This window comes from Pollachius pollachius (genome assembly GCF_949987615.1).
Source record: "Pollachius pollachius genome assembly, chromosome: 3".
NCBI classification, from domain to species: domain Eukaryota; kingdom Metazoa; phylum Chordata; class Actinopteri; order Gadiformes; family Gadidae; genus Pollachius; species Pollachius pollachius.
In genome coordinates this window covers 44,468,845-44,484,612 of record NC_136936.1, presented here as the reverse complement: position 1 = coordinate 44,484,612, position 15,768 = coordinate 44,468,845, and the positions used below count along the sequence as shown (strand labels likewise).

General features: G+C 45.3%; 1 protein-coding gene across 1 annotated transcript in view; it reads left to right on the top strand.

Annotated features, from left to right (window-relative positions):
- Window positions 1-15,655: 15,655 nt before the first annotated feature.
- The window catches only part of LOC307072803 (receptor activity-modifying protein 1-like), a 33,375-nt gene continuing 33,262 nt past the window's right edge, over window positions 15,656-15,768 (top strand). Inside the window, exon 1 of the mRNA XM_079732287.1 lies at window positions 15,656-15,768. This exon is cut by the window's right edge and continues 252 nt beyond it. The gene's annotated coding sequence lies outside the window, so the exon portion shown is untranslated.

Sequence of the window (15,768 nt, the reverse complement as noted above, 5' to 3'; positions counted from 1 at the left end):
CTGCCCAACGGTTGGAAGTTCGTAGGAGAGGGACCTATGGAAGTGTCTGTCTCGTCCAATGAGATCAGCTCCTGCGCGAGACACTTCAGAAGCTCATCCGTCATTGGCCCCTCCCCCACTTCATCCAGGCATTCTCTGTACACGGGCGAGATGGTGCCGTTGCTCCTGTGAGAGGTCCGGGAGTTGATCTTTGTCTGCAGTGGACTTTGAGATCGCACAGGCTCAGGAACCTGATGGTATGTCTCTCCTCCGTCTCTGCTGCTACTGCTGTGGGCTGATGAAGTCCTAAGATTAGGTGGATTTAGTTCATGGCCGTCCTGAAGGTCTTCGATATCATGGCGGTGAGAAGATCGCTCCCGCTGCATCTGTCGAGCTGTCGACAGTTCGTCTGGTTTGAGTGTTTCAGATCCATATCCAGATTGCACCTCCTGAATAACGGACATCATTTGATCTCCTCCCCGGTCCGAAGAGGGCTCAAGATACTTCTCCTCCTCTTCCTCACTTTCCTCGGTCAGAAAAGACTCAGGCTGTGTTTGCAAATCCAGTTTAGGAACATCCTCCATTTTGTGTGGATCCTTTCCCTGACCAGCAGTCAGACATGGTTTAACCTTCGACGCCGACACCGTTTTCCTCTTGTCGGTGGACGAAACCACCATCTTCTCCGCAGGGCTTCTCCTCAGCTTTCTGTGCTCCACTGGTTTCTTCAAGGGCTGCTTTTTCACTTTGAAGGTTTGATGGGACTTTCTGGGTGGCATGGACACCGTTCCCACCTTGGGTTTGTCGCAAGAACCAGAGATTCTCAGCTTGTCGAACATCGGGCCGGCGAACATCTCATAGATGACGGGCCCGTCGTCCCCTCTGTTTATGGTCTGGAACATGTCCTTGTAGGTGATGAAGTCCACCACAGACTTGGACCTCGGACTGGGCACCGCCACCGGGGTTCTCTTGGGCTGTCGTGCACTTCTCAGCTCCCTGGCCACAGGTATCACGTGAGGTCCTTTCTCATTGGACCTGTCAGAGTTTGGACCTTTGCTATAGGTCCGATGGCCCACTGTGAAGGATTCGCTGGCCACCGGCGTGTCAGCGTTCTGCTGAGCCACTTCGACTGAGTTTGGTTTGGATTTAACGCTACTGACCGTTGCCTCTCCATTTATAACCAAGTTGGGGGGTTTTCTGACCCTAGTTTTCATTTGTGTTGCAGAAAGTGAGTTAGTCTTGGGATCCAGTTTGGACTTGCTCCCATTGAGTATGTCAAAGGATTGAGGGAATTGGGAATTTGTAGCTCTGTTTCTTATTTTTCCGTTTGTTCGTCTCTCTTTAGTCTTTGCAGGTTTGACAGGGGACGTCTTGAAGTCTCTCTGGCAGTTTTTTTCTGACAGAGTGAGGTTGACAGTTGTCGTTGGATATTGACTCCTCTCGACTACAGCAATAGTGGCACTGGTCATTACTGTACAAGGCTTCACTTCTTCACTGCCTCCTGGGTAACCATTCACCGTTTGATGAGGGTTCTTCCCAAGTGATGGAACCACAACTTCACGTCCATCTCCCAGCCTACATTGCCTTTCTGAGTACCGGTCATCCAGTTCACAGGTTATGTATTTTGCAGTTCCTTTAATGCATGCTGGGCTTGTATACTCCTCATTGGGATAGGATCCGATCTGATGATGCATCTCATTTTCCACACAACGGTTGATCATCCGGTCTTCCCTTTCAGAGTCCAATTGTTCAAGCTCATTTTCAAATACCTCTCGTCCGGTATTAACACCCACCCTTATGCTGTCCGACATCAGTGGTTTACCAATGTCAATAGAGTCTCTTGTCTCAACGATTGGGTCTCGATCAAACACATTGGGAAGGCTGTGAACCATTGCCCCGTGTCTGACAAGGTGCAAACGCTCCCCTGATGTCTCCGCCCTGATTCCCCTCCCGACAGCATCAGCCTTGAGGAAGTACGTTGACGTCAAGTCCCTTTCGACTTCTTCCGCCTCATCATCCAGATCGATGGAACTCTGGTTGCTGCTGCTGCTGGAGCTCTCCTCACTGCCCCCCCTAGTGGTGGGGCCGGAGCCCCGAGACAGACACTCCCTCCTCAGCAGAGTCCTGAGTTTCCTGCTGGGCGCGCCCCTGATGGGCTTCAGCGGCGTGGGGTGGTGGAGCTGGGGAACCAACATGGGCCCTTTGGTGCGACCGTCCAAGGGGGCTAAGAGCTGAGGGAGGATGTGAGGGGGAGGGGCAGGCATGGAGCTCTGGGGGGAAGGGGATGACAAAGAAGTGAGACGTTAATAGCAGCTAGCCAGTCAAGGGGAAGCAAGGTGTACAGGAATGGATTTTTTTCTGGGATCTGTTGCTTTCTTACATTTCTTCCGGTCCCGTTCCTGTCGTTCACGTGAGAGCCAAGTCCTAAAAAAGGCACATTTTGAGTTCATACTCAGTATTAGAACAGAGTAGTAGGTAGAATGATCAACCGAATGATCTACCGTTAGTAGGATGATCAAGGTTAGGCTAATAATAGATAATAATCACAAGAGAGCCCATTTCATTCACAAGCTGAGATGAAAGTCCCTAGGTTACTCACGTGTGTGGATATGTGCTCTGGCTAGGAGCAGCGTGTTGGAGTCTAGCAGGGGGACCGTGACGCTGGGGGCCGACTGGCTCAGCAGGCAACTGGTCTGCGGCTGGGGCCCAGGGACCAGCCTGGGGGGCCCAGGGACCGGCCTGGGGGACCCAGAGACCGGCCTGGGGGACCCAGAGACCGGCCTGGGGGACCCAGAGAACGGACTCGGTTTCCTGCTGCTGCTGGAACATCATCATCAAACACCAGCGAGATGAAGAGAGACAAGGAGCAGGATTCCTTTTAGCATAATTGTAAACACTGAGGACGCAGGATATTTTATTGGTCAGGGTGTTCCAGCCTGAAGGTTCTGCATTCGAAGCCCATTGTCTGAAGTCTACCTGTGACGGCAGCCTTGAGCCACAGTAGATGATATCGTGGAGCAGTGCTATACACTGTGATATCCCTCAAAACCATGGCGTAAAGTTCATTGTGTGTTTTGAGAAACGTTAATAAAAACCATTAATTAAAATGCTTAAACCCAACCTGCTCCTTAACGTCCCTCATAATCAGTCACTGTTAGACTGTTGAGTGTCAATGACTAAATAGCATCGAACCTTCCGTTTGTTAGTTAGTAAAAAGGCTAAGGAAGAATTATTTTCTCTTGTTTTGGGGTTCCGGGCAGGCTTGGGCTCTGGCTCCTAGTAGAGCGGGTGCCAGACTCTCTCTGACCCACCGCAAGTTTATTCCACTCGCTCAGGCTTGGCAGAGATGAACCCCTGCCTCTGATGGGACAACGGAGGAAACACACAAATACGTTTTTAAGGAAGCCAGTATTTGGATATTGAGTGAGTTTAGATTACGCAAATGCACATGTAAAAACATAATACTGCACAATAAAATGCAGAACCATCACTCTCCCTCTCTCCCATTAATCTCTTCCTCTCTCTTCCCCCACTCTCTCACTCTCCCCCACTCTCTCTCTCTCTCTCTCTCTCTCTCTCTTCACTTCTCAGTTCAAATCACTCTCAATTCTTCTGACAGTTGCTATGAAATAAGACACCAGCTCAAAGAGATGTTCATTCTCCCCCAGCTCACTGGAACGCAACACACAACACATATCCAAGACTCCAGACAATAGTCCTGTTTCATGGACCGGGCATCACCACCTCCTCTCTCCTCCTCCTCCACCTCCACCTCCTCCCTAACTGTCCTGTTCAGGGAGAGAACAGGTTGTTCCACTGACTGTGTGCCAGAAGCCTCACTCTGTCGCTGGAAAGGAGAGAGCTCTTTTATTCTACTGTAGCTACAGCTGAATGCCACTGAGATGTGTTGAGTAGATCTGTGGGTGAGTGTGTGGGTGTGGGTGTGTGTCTGTATATGTTTGTAAAAGACACACAGTTGGAGAGAGAAAGTCACTAGTGTAGCATCTGCCCCGCAGGCATGTCTGTTTGTGTGTGTGTGTGTGTGTGTGTGTGTGTGTGTGTGTGTGTGTGTGTGTGTGTGTGTGTGTGTCACCTGTGTACGTATGCATATAAAGAGATGCTGATGTTTACTGCACGCACTGTCAACAACACCCACAAGCCGTATAATATTTTATGGACACACTAGAAGGCCGTGTGTGTGTGTGTGTGTGTGTGTTTGGGGGTTGGGCGTGGCAGATGATCTGATTGGTCGCTACCAACCTGCTTCCTCTCTCTGCGTCCTGGTCGGTCTGCCTGATGTCGCTCTGGGTTTCCATGGCGATCTGGAAACAGAAGGGCAGCCTCTTATCTGTCACACACACACAACACGCACACACACAAAAAAACATACACACACGCATACACATACCAGCGTCAGGTTCTAAGTAAGAAACTAAATATTCTTATAATTAAGAAATAAGTTAAAAACTCCTTTCCTAATTCATTATTAAGTGGCATCTTGAATGCCCTTTGATTGAAGTTGCTTTGGACAGAAGCATCAGCTTTATTAATGTGATGTAATGTAAGAATGTTATGCATTTTATTCCGCTTCTTGAACAGTTTTATTAAGAAAAACGTAATCCAAACTACCTCAGAATTTATTGTCATGAATTGTCAATTTGTTGAAATTACTTACCGATCAATTAAATTGTTTGTATGTTTGCATAGCATGAATAAAAGCATTAAATACAATACAAATACATTAAATATTAACTCATATGAACTGCAGTATTGATTGATAACTCCAACTCCAAGCAGTCCCAACACGTTTAAAGCTAAGGGTGACAATAATAAACAGTGAATCACATGAAAAAATATCCTTTTCACCTGCTTCTGTCAGTCCATTGAACCTTCACCACTACATATTGTAAAAATCGTCCGAGCAGGAAAAGGTTTGCTATGAACTTCCCCGTCGCTGTAATCCCTCTGTCATGCTTTCGCTCTCTCTGTCAATTATTGTAGAACTTGTTTTTTTCCTCTTTGCGTCTCACTCTCTGCGTATCACACAAACACTGTTCCTCCGTTACCCTGTACGACTCATGTTATAGCGCTATAGAAAGGCAGACAGGCCGGTTTCTCAATGGTGTGTGTTTGTGTCTGACCCCTCCCTCTCTTGTTACTCCTATTCTCTCCCTCCTCCTCCCCTTCTCCTCCTCTGTCCTTCCCCACACCCTCCCTCAATATTTCTCTCCCCCCCCCCCCTCTCTCTCTCTCTCTCTCTCTCTCTCTCTCTCTCTCTCCTTGACCCCTCCCCCCCAACCACCCTAAGGACTGGGAGGGTATGTTTGGGTCGGGTGAACAATAGATGCATCTGTGACACTGCATAAAACTGTCCATCTGTCTGTCCGTCTGTCCGTCCGTCCGTCTGTCTGTCTGTCTCTCTTCCCATCACAAGGTAAAAACTATTTGAGTCCAAAACCCTTACCTTGGCGATTCATTTTGTTGTGGTGGGAATTTGGATTTCCTTCTGAGGACTGTAACAATTCCTGTAAATAAATAACAGAACATAAACATCAACAAAAATGACCCACAATGGTTTACTCACAATAGTAAATATAAAGGCAGCCTAGTGGACCCTTCTCATGTCTGGATTTCAAGTATTTCTTTGAAGAAAAAGAAGAATTGGTTTTATAACGTTTTTTAACCATACAATTTTTGGTTGAAAGTTCTCACGTTGGTTGAAAGTTCTCACTATGTAATCATGTTTCATGATAACATGAATAACGAAATGTGAACCCTACAGACTAACTGAATGTATATCCAATATAGACCATAAACTAAATTCCTTCTAAGTCTAAACTTTTGCCAGTACCAGACAGGGGCATTAGCAGCCAAACTTAAGAGAAACATCTTGAAGAGCTGTGTTGAAATGACACCGGTCAATGGATCGGTAGATTGATACTTGATAAGGATAGTAACAATATTGAGTCACTGTACTTCCGATGTTCGAGGTTACCACAGTTAAGAGCGTACAACACGGAGACGTGATTAAAAGCAAAACAGGTCGGCCCTCTGGTCGGCTAGGGCTCTGAGAATAGCTGCGAAAGTTTACTTTGAGCAGCCTGTGTGCGTGCAACCGAGTGGCCCCTCCAGGGCCCTATAGCCCAGCATGGACCTGCTCAATGTTGTTTACCTTCAGGGTGGCCCGTGTTTCTACACAGCTCTTTGTACCGGTCAAGCAGTTGATAAGGGCTCTCCTCAACCCTCAACTCTCCACTTAGCTCCCCTCCTTACTCCCCCTTACCCCCTCTCCTCTCCAATTCGCTCTCCTCTTCTCTCCCCTCCTCTCTCAAGTCCTTTCCTCATCTCTTCACCTCTGTACACTTCTCTCCTCTCCTATCCTCCCCTCTGTCAATTAGTCTCTGCCCCCCCCCCAACGCACACACATACAAACACACACTAAAACACACACATTTACACACACACACACACACACATATACACAAACACACACACACACACACATACACACACATACACACACACACACACAAAGACACACACACACATACACACACACACACACAGACCTGTGTAAATACTAAAGTAATTAAGCCTGCCTAATGTTCAGGGGGTCTCCCGGTGAGGATGTGAGGGTGGTCTTCACTATTTGGGGGGGATTATGGCATGCCTGTGTTGGTCCTGAAAAAAGCTTTAGGATGCAAACAATTGCTAATTATAGTTGAACGATCACCATTTGTTAACTATTCCTCTCTAGCAGTCTACAGAAGAGAGGTGGCAATGGGATCATGTAAACCCATCTCAGCAGTAAGCATGTGTTTACATGTGATCCAACACAATGTTCGTTATCATGTTTTTCTGCGTTAGCTGGCGAGGAGCTGCCACTTACCCCCTCCGAGTGTCGAGGGGTGGTCCGCGGGGAGCCGGGACGTCCGTCCGTTGGCTGACCAGGAGCAGGCTCCTCGGGGCCAGAACCCTCACGCTCCGATCCGAGCTCTAAGGAACTGCGTCGGTCCAGGGGGAGGCATGGCCCGGGAGAACCCTCTACCAGGGGAACAGATATTCAACCTCAATCTCCCTCTCTTAGGCTGAGATATGAAGATATGAAACGTAGCCTTTCTAAATCAAAATTCAAGTTCTTGGGGGAGTCTCCCTACAAGCAAATGGAAGTCAGGGGTCAAACTCCTTGTAAGTGCCCTATGGGTGCCCAGGACTAGGCTGTATATGCTTTCATTGTTCACCTAGGACTAGAAGTGTGGGTATCGTCAACTTCAACCTACTTCTTTCACAGGTTCTCTCTTTGTTCTCACTCTTTTCTCCTAGCTCTGTCTGTCCTCTCACTCTCCGTCTTGCTCTGGCTCTCACTCTGACTCTCTCTCTCTCTCTCTCTCTCTCTCTCTCCCTCTCCCTCTCCCTTTCTCCCTCTCTCTCTTTCCCTCTCTCTCATTCCAAACAAACACAATGCACAACACCCAAATCTGATCGTGATTAACACATTCTAAGGATCATAAGCAATTCAGAAAGCCCTTGCAAGCATCACACATGCATCACAGGCTCACACACACACAAATACACACGAGCACACACACTAAAACACACACACACACACGTTTACACACACACACACACACACAACACACACACACACACACACACACAAACACACACACACACACACACACACACAAACAAAAACACTATCCCTGACCCCGGTCCCACCTTCCTACACAAGTGCACTTCGGGAGGTCAACTCCTATAAAAGGAAACCAGATTATGAATTAACCCTCCGGTTTCTTACAACATGAATGCTGAGGACATTCATAATCTGGTTCTCCTTAGGAAAACCAGATTCGAAACAGATGAGAAACAGAGAGTAGGGAAAGTGTGCATGAACACGCTGTCCAAATCGTAGGCTATAGTATAGCAGTCTATGTAGACTTTAGTATAGTAGTCTATGTAGGCTTTATAATGCATGCTATATTACGTAAACTATTTTCTCTAGGCTATATTACCCCGGCTATATTACCTAGGGTTAATTACGGAGTGTATCGCCAACCTAAATCCTTTTTTTTATTCTCAAAGGGCTTCACAGGCCCCCATTATATGACATCTCACCCTAAGGGACTCAGAATATCGTCAAACACCCCTGCATGATAACAGGTGAATAATGAGTAACTGATTTATGTGAATAAGTAACTGCAATGGTCTGTTCAAAACATGTTTTCTGCAGACAGGAAGCAGGTGACAGGCTCGGTCAAGAGAGAGAAGGAAATACAAAATTTCAATGGAGCGTTGAATAAATATACCCACGCTAGGAATAACTATGTAAAATGCTATTGCACAGTATAAATAGCATACTTTAGCATTGAGCATATAGCCTATTTGTACCGGTGGTAATGTTTTGTCTAATGATAACAGTGTTATTGACTGTATTGGATGGTTAATTGAATCAAACATTCAAGGCTCTGGTGATCACATTATCATAATGAGATTAGGAATTTCATTAAGAAAAGAAAAAAAAATTCAAAAACTTCAAACAACCTGGTTAATCTCATTTTGAAAAGCAGTTCAAATACATTGTTTAGGGATAAAAGCTCAACGATTTCCCATTTTTCCCATAGAAAACAACAGTAAATCTGAGTGTATTGGCATTCCAGCGTGACACAAATGTTTAAACCGGTATGCATACATATGTGTATTAGTGGTGTGTTACAGCATGTGTTATTGTGTGTATGTGTGTCTCCCTATACGCTTGAGTATGAGTGTGTGCATGTGTTTGTGTGCTTGTTACCTGTTTTTGTGAGGACCCTCAGAAGCATATGTACGATGTCATCTTTCTGGGGGCCGGTGATGTTCAGAGCGTAGTCCAGAGCCGACCACCCTCTGTTGTCATGGATACACACATCCCTAGTGGGCAGGAAATACTTTTCTTTTACTATGGTTTTATTTATCCACTGTTTGTGAATGGGCATTTAAAATCGGAAAAAAATAAGCGCACAAGGTTTTTCCGTGGGAACATGGCGCTAACTTTGAAGATAAGCTGACAAAGAATTTAGTCTAATGAGGAATTAAAACAAATTCCACAGAACAATTGCTTGTATGTTTGTTGATTATGACAAATATTGTGCAAAGACTAAGAGACCCAACGCCCCCAAGCTCAGGACATAAACACAGCACAGTGTGTGTATGTGTGTGTGTGTGTGTGTGTGTGTGTGTGTGTGTGTGTGTGTGTGTGTGTGTGTGTGTGTGTGTGTGTGAATATGTCACAAGTTAACTATTGCTATAATTTCGAATGACTAATTAGTCATTCATCAGTAATTTGATGACTGACTGAGTGCGTGTATTTGATGTGTGTGTGTGTGTGTGTGTGTGTGTGTGTGTGTGCGTGTGTGTATGTTCCTACACAGAGAGCAGCAGCAGCTCCTGGACCACCTCCCCATGCCGGGGTTGCCATGGTGAAGACAGCCTGTTCTCCATCAGGACCTTCATCAGGTCCACGTCCCTCACAGCCAGCATCAGTGCGGTCAGACCGTCAGCGTTAGGAGCATTCAGGTCCAATGTGTCTGGTCCGGCCTGATAACACACACACACACACAGACACACACACACAGACACAGACACACACACACACACACCCACACCCACACACACACACACACATGCACAAACACACACACACCCACACACACTCACACCCCCACACACACACACACACACAAACACACACCCACACGCACAAACGCACATGCACACACACACACACACACACACACACACACACACACACACACATGCACACACACACACACACACACACACATAAACATACACACACACATTGGGGTCATGTCTTTATCAGGCCTCAGAATTCAAGTACAGCCAGTTTAGAGGTCTTAACTTCAATTTGATCCTCTGAATCAAGTCTTCGAATTCAAGATCTTGGTGTTGAGATCTCAGGTTTCAGTCCTTTGGGAACTCAGAACCGGACAGTGAGGGGGATGGGGGCGGTCTCAGCATGACCACAGATGGAATGCCCCTCTAGTACAAGGTCAGGAGCCACAAACACACAGAGCCTCTATTCACCGATTGGTCCACTGCCCTTTTGGTTTCAGCTCTTTGTTTGGAAATCCACCTGATGGCTGCGTGTCGAATTACCAGTTACTGAACGTCACACAATGGGGCATGTAGACTACACCTGTTGCGTGTGAAGACTCACTTTGTCGCTTTTTATGTGTCAAAGTGGATGCTGTTATGATAATTTGGTTATATTTATTCATGTTATTTTCTCTGAGTGTTATATACATTTTGGGGTTTTAAAGGATTTTCGGTGCTCTATGTGTTTGTGTTTTGGCGTGTCAGAGACATGTACCGTATTGTATTTAGTTGTAAGTAAGTAAGCACACCAAAGCAACTTACTGTGACTTAAGATTTGTTATTATGTATATATATATATATATATATATATATGTATTTACAATTTCGAGCAAAACATGGATATTGACCAGGCGGGATCGAACCTGTGTAGTTGGCGTACGGTGTACCCACCAGCAGTTGTCTGAGGGTGTGGAGGTCCCCCAGCCAGGCAGCCCTCCACAGGCAGGCCTGAGGAGGCAGGTGAGGTCGGAGCATCCACCCTAACAGTGCCCCCTGGAGGTCAGGAGGACACGCATGCAGAGCGGTCCAACCCTGGGGAGTACACAGTGTGGCGTCGGCTCCTCCTCTCAGCAGCTGCTCTATCACCTGCACAACATCAACCCCAGATATCATGTAGATAAGTACATTTGAAGACCAACGTACCAGTATGTCAAGTATAGCATATTGTCAATATTTAAATAAGGGGGCAGGATAGGATTAGTCGCTGTGGCCAGGATAGGCAGAAGGTTCTGGGTCTGCTCCCCAATGTCTTAAATCTACCTGTGGGCCTTCTGGAGCAAGATCCACCTTACCTCCTAACTGCTTCTGAAAGAGAACCCCTGTCTTCATTGATGGTGAGTCGCTTTGATAAAAGGATGCTGAAATCGTGATCCCAAGTTAAAACGTATTAAATAAACATTGATATCAACATGTGTATTTCATGGTATGAAACAGCCACACAAAAATATGCCTATGCACAACAAGGATATTCGAAAATTCTGTAAATGCTAAATCTAAATCTGAAATATCAATGCACAATACGCCATACAGTACATATTGCAACACCAAATCTTTGACACCCCACATGAATGAACAGGAGGCCCAACAGAAGATATTGAGAGAGGTTCCGTTACAGCACGGTCTACAGGGAGCCGGCGGTGATCTCTTGTTTTGTCTCTCTGGGCTCCCTGCGGTGCCGCGTGTAGGAGCACTAAAGAGGGCACTAGGAGCAGGGCTGAGTCAAGATCCCACTGGGTCAGGGCACAGAGGAAGAACCGTCATCGGGTTTGACAGTATGAAGTAGAAATAGGGTCCAACCCAACCCCATGACTGGCCAGAGTTCTTCTGTGCCGACAACACTTGGGATCTAGCATCAACCTAGGGGAACCTAGGAGTCTCTCTCTCTCTCTCTCTCTCTCTCTGGTATTACATGAGTTCAGAACTTGATCCATATTCCTCCATATTATTTCCCCTAGTGGTGATGACGAGATAGCAGGCCTGAGGGACGTGGGTGGAGGGTAAACAGAGCGTCCCTCTAGAGAGGGGGTGCCGGGAAGTTTGGCGAGGGAGTGCCGTTAACGTTTTGTTTAGAAGTGTTACATCATGGTCACAAGATCGGGAGGTGCTGAGTGCCATAGTGGAGGGCGCGACAACAGGCGACGCATGTGATGTGCAACAACATCCATGATAGCACACGTGTGTAGGTAGAGTTTCCTTTACCAATTCCACTCCCACTCTTTCTCTCTCTCCCTCACTCTCTCTCCCTCTCTCTCTTTATGTCACGTGTCATAACAAGCCACATCATTCAAAACAACCTTCAATCATTGTGGAGCTTTCCACAGTAGTCTTTTATTCAACCCTTTAGAATTGACAGACACACACCTTTCTCTCACACCCCAACTGCCGACACAATCTTTTTTTACAATTATATGTTTACATGCCTACTACGTATGTCATGCCATTTGCTAAATAAAATGCATGACTTTGAAACATATGCACACACACAGACACACACATCCTGTCTCAAACACACACACACACACACACATACACTCCCTCTCTCATACATAAAAATATACACACACACACACAAAAACACGCAAGCACACACACACACCCCATCACACACACACACACACACACCATCATCATCATTATCATCATCATCATCATCATCATTTACCTCAGCCCGTCCCTCCCTGCACGCAGTGATGAGGGGTTCACATGGTTCAGCAGAATGTCTACCATCAAGGTCTCCCCACCCGCCTCGATAGCCTCTCCGCATCTCTTCCATCTTCTTACTTTTCTCCATACCGTCCCCCCAGTACACCTGTCAGGGAGGTAGAGTCACCGGACTTTGGTATACCTCCACTAACAAAACGGTATCCTAGCCTGAAGGAAACCAAACTCCAGGCCAACAGATTCTCTCCTTTTCCTCCTCTTCTCTCCTTCCCATGTATGTTGCTCTGTGTATGTTTGTTATTGTGATGCTGGTACTCCAGCTATAGCCCGCTCCCGAGACACCTCACATGTCCTGGGAGGATGTCTCTCCCTCCCTCCCACCCTCCCTCCCTCCCTCTCTCTCTCTCTCCCCCCCTCTCCCCATTGATACGCCAGTTTGATTAACATTTACTCAATAATATGTGCATGTTGTGTTTGTCTCCTGTAACTGTTGGCCAAGGGATATTCAGCAACGTTGACGGGAAGGTACAAAATAACTTTTTATTATTTATTTATTAGTTGTACTTTTTATATTAACCAATATTTTCGCTGGTTAAGGGAAACCCCTCTATTACATTAGATATATACGTTTACGAGACACAACAACCAGAGATTGAACAACCATGGAAGCCGCAAATGTTGCTATCTAGTGGACAATCTGTGAATCACAGTAAACATGAATTCAAAACACTTGTACATTGCGGTCCAGTCCGACACCAAATATGTCACAAAAAGTAAAGAGAACTTCTAAAAGGTAAAGCTCTGAATGAATTTTCAACTACCAAAATCTATGTTTTGGAAACTTCAACATATGCACTTACGAAAATGATACACTATATAGCCCATGTTGTATGAAACGGTAAATTTCAACAGACAACAATGAAAGCCACTTACCCTCCAACTTTACCCTAACGCGTCCTCAGCCATGCATTTTGCAAGCGTCGACCTATTTGCAGTACGTATCTGTGTAAGTATTTCGCACTTTTAAGTGGTCTAGTTGTAAGGGTCCTGTATTCTGTTTTCAACGGCATGGCCCCCTGCTGTACGTTTACGTTTGGTTGCCACGGAGACCACCAGACCAGAGGTCTCCGAGGCGCTCAGACGGTCATAAAGCCTTCAAGTAGGCCCCCTGCAGTCATACTAATACGTAAATGATAGTTTTCTTAAAATTGCTTGAAAATGTAAACGGTACATTTAAATTTTGTTTTAATTAGACACGATGTAGCACTTACTAATAAACATGTTCTGGGCACCGAAGAGGTAATCAGAGGTGGGCTAGGCTTGCCTCACAGGCAGAAGGTTCTGGGTTCAAGCCTGTCAGTGATCACTGTTTGTAGTATCCTATCCATGATAGAGAAGTAAACAATTTCATGAAAAACACCCGTTGATTCTTAAAGGTATTCAGTATAAGTTGCAAGGGAAAAGCCGATTGTTGGGGCTAGCTTGATGGACTCCCAGCAGAGAGGTACTTTATGAGCGTGTCTCTGACCTCGGACTATAATATATATATACTATTCCTTCATAGGTCCATGCTATAACCTGGCCCACCGGCCCAGGAAGGGTCCCACCAAGGGTTCCAGTTATTTATTTTTTTAAACATTCCTGCACCTTTAATATTGGATATTCAATATTATTTCATATTATTATATTTGTTGGAGCCTTTCAACATGAACAACATTGAGGATTTCTGATGTCAGTAACTACACCATAAGACTACAGACACCAAAGTCAAAAAAACAGAATTACCCCCAAGCGCTATAATAGATAAGCAGGAATATGTGGAATATTGAATATATGTAGCGTTTTTTTGGATTGGTGCTAATGGTCCCCTTCGGATTTGCTTCTTTTTTTTTTTTTTAATTAACCTCTTAAGCTCCAGCCTATTTTTTAGGTGTCTGCTCGAGAGTGATCGAGAGTCCCCAAATATGGGGGCACTAGAGTTGAAGAGGTTAAAGCTATTTTTCAGTTTACTGTCTCTGAGACACAGAAACCCCCTCTATTTGTTACTCATTATTCATTCAAGTCATTCATTTACTCATTTATTTATGTAAGGGTCGCTTTTGGGATGCTCAAGGCTAATCGTGAATACTCTTTGATGGTGGAATATGAAACTTCAATGGCTATAAGGCCTTCCAATGGCTAAAATATGTATGAAAAACACTGTTTAGCGTCAAATTAGAAACAGGAAGAAAATAAGCTAGGCAAAACAGTAAACAGCACGGGTTCGGCCTTGGCCTTCCTTTTCATTAGTTATTTGATTTCAGTCTTCCTTTTAATATCTATATTTCAAATAATATGCACCTCATAATATATTGCTTCAGGGAATTTAAGTCGTCTGGTGTACAATAATTGTTGTAGTCCTATGTTTTTTTTGTGTGTTTCTTTTGTTTTTTAACTGTAAATGTGTATGAAGACTTTTTTTCAGAATATATTTACTGTCGTTTTTTTATTTTCTTTTTTTCTTTTTCTTTTTTTTTTCTTTTTTTTTTTTCTTATTTCTCTTTTGTACCATCATAATAAGGATACCAATAAAGTAATAACTTAAATTAAATAAATAAATTAATAAAAATAAATAAATAGTAAAGATGTGTATGAAGACTTGATTTTGAATCCAGGTTGTACGTCTGAAACTGAGCGCTAGGTGGCGGTATTGTACAACATTATTGGTCGGCTTTGAGTCAGTGAACTGAGCTCATTACTTGTAAACGTGTGGTTGTCTTTTCGATTCGCTTACAATTATAAAGCCTACATAAATTATGCCTCACAGCCTTTGTATAGCATTCTGAAGCCTGAACTTCAATAAAACTTGAACAGGAATGCTTGCATTGTCTGCAACTTTACAATTAAACGTCTGCCCCTATGACAATTAAATAAGCCCTCAATAAAATAGGTAAGCTATAGTTTAGGAAGAGATAAGAAAACTGGCCAAATGGCCTTTTTCAATCAGATATATATGTTATTGCTGCGTCTCCCCCCCCCCCCCCCCCCCCCCCCCCCCCCCCCCCACACACACACACACACACACACACACACACACACACCCCTACCCTGCTCCCCTCAACTAAAGCTTCTGAAATGCTTCATTCGGAACCATCCGGTCTGTTGGTATGTCCGAGAAACATGACGTCGTGTTCCCCATCCCCAACACAACACGACGTATAGCTCCAGCTACGAGCCCCCCAACCCACTGCCCCTCCCCCAGTGCGACGTCTCGCTTACGTGCGTAGAAGTTTATTAAACTCTAGCGTATAAGAATAGCAAGTGACCTTCCCTTCTCGCCTGTGCGCATCAGAAACGCTTCACTCAAAGTTGGTGGCATGACGTGGGATTGCATGCCATGCTGTATCAGAGGAGAGGCGCTGACGACATGAGCCGTGGAAGAAGTGTGACAGGAGCGGTGCTGGTGGGAACTCTTTGAGCTGAAGAGCCGAGCGTAGG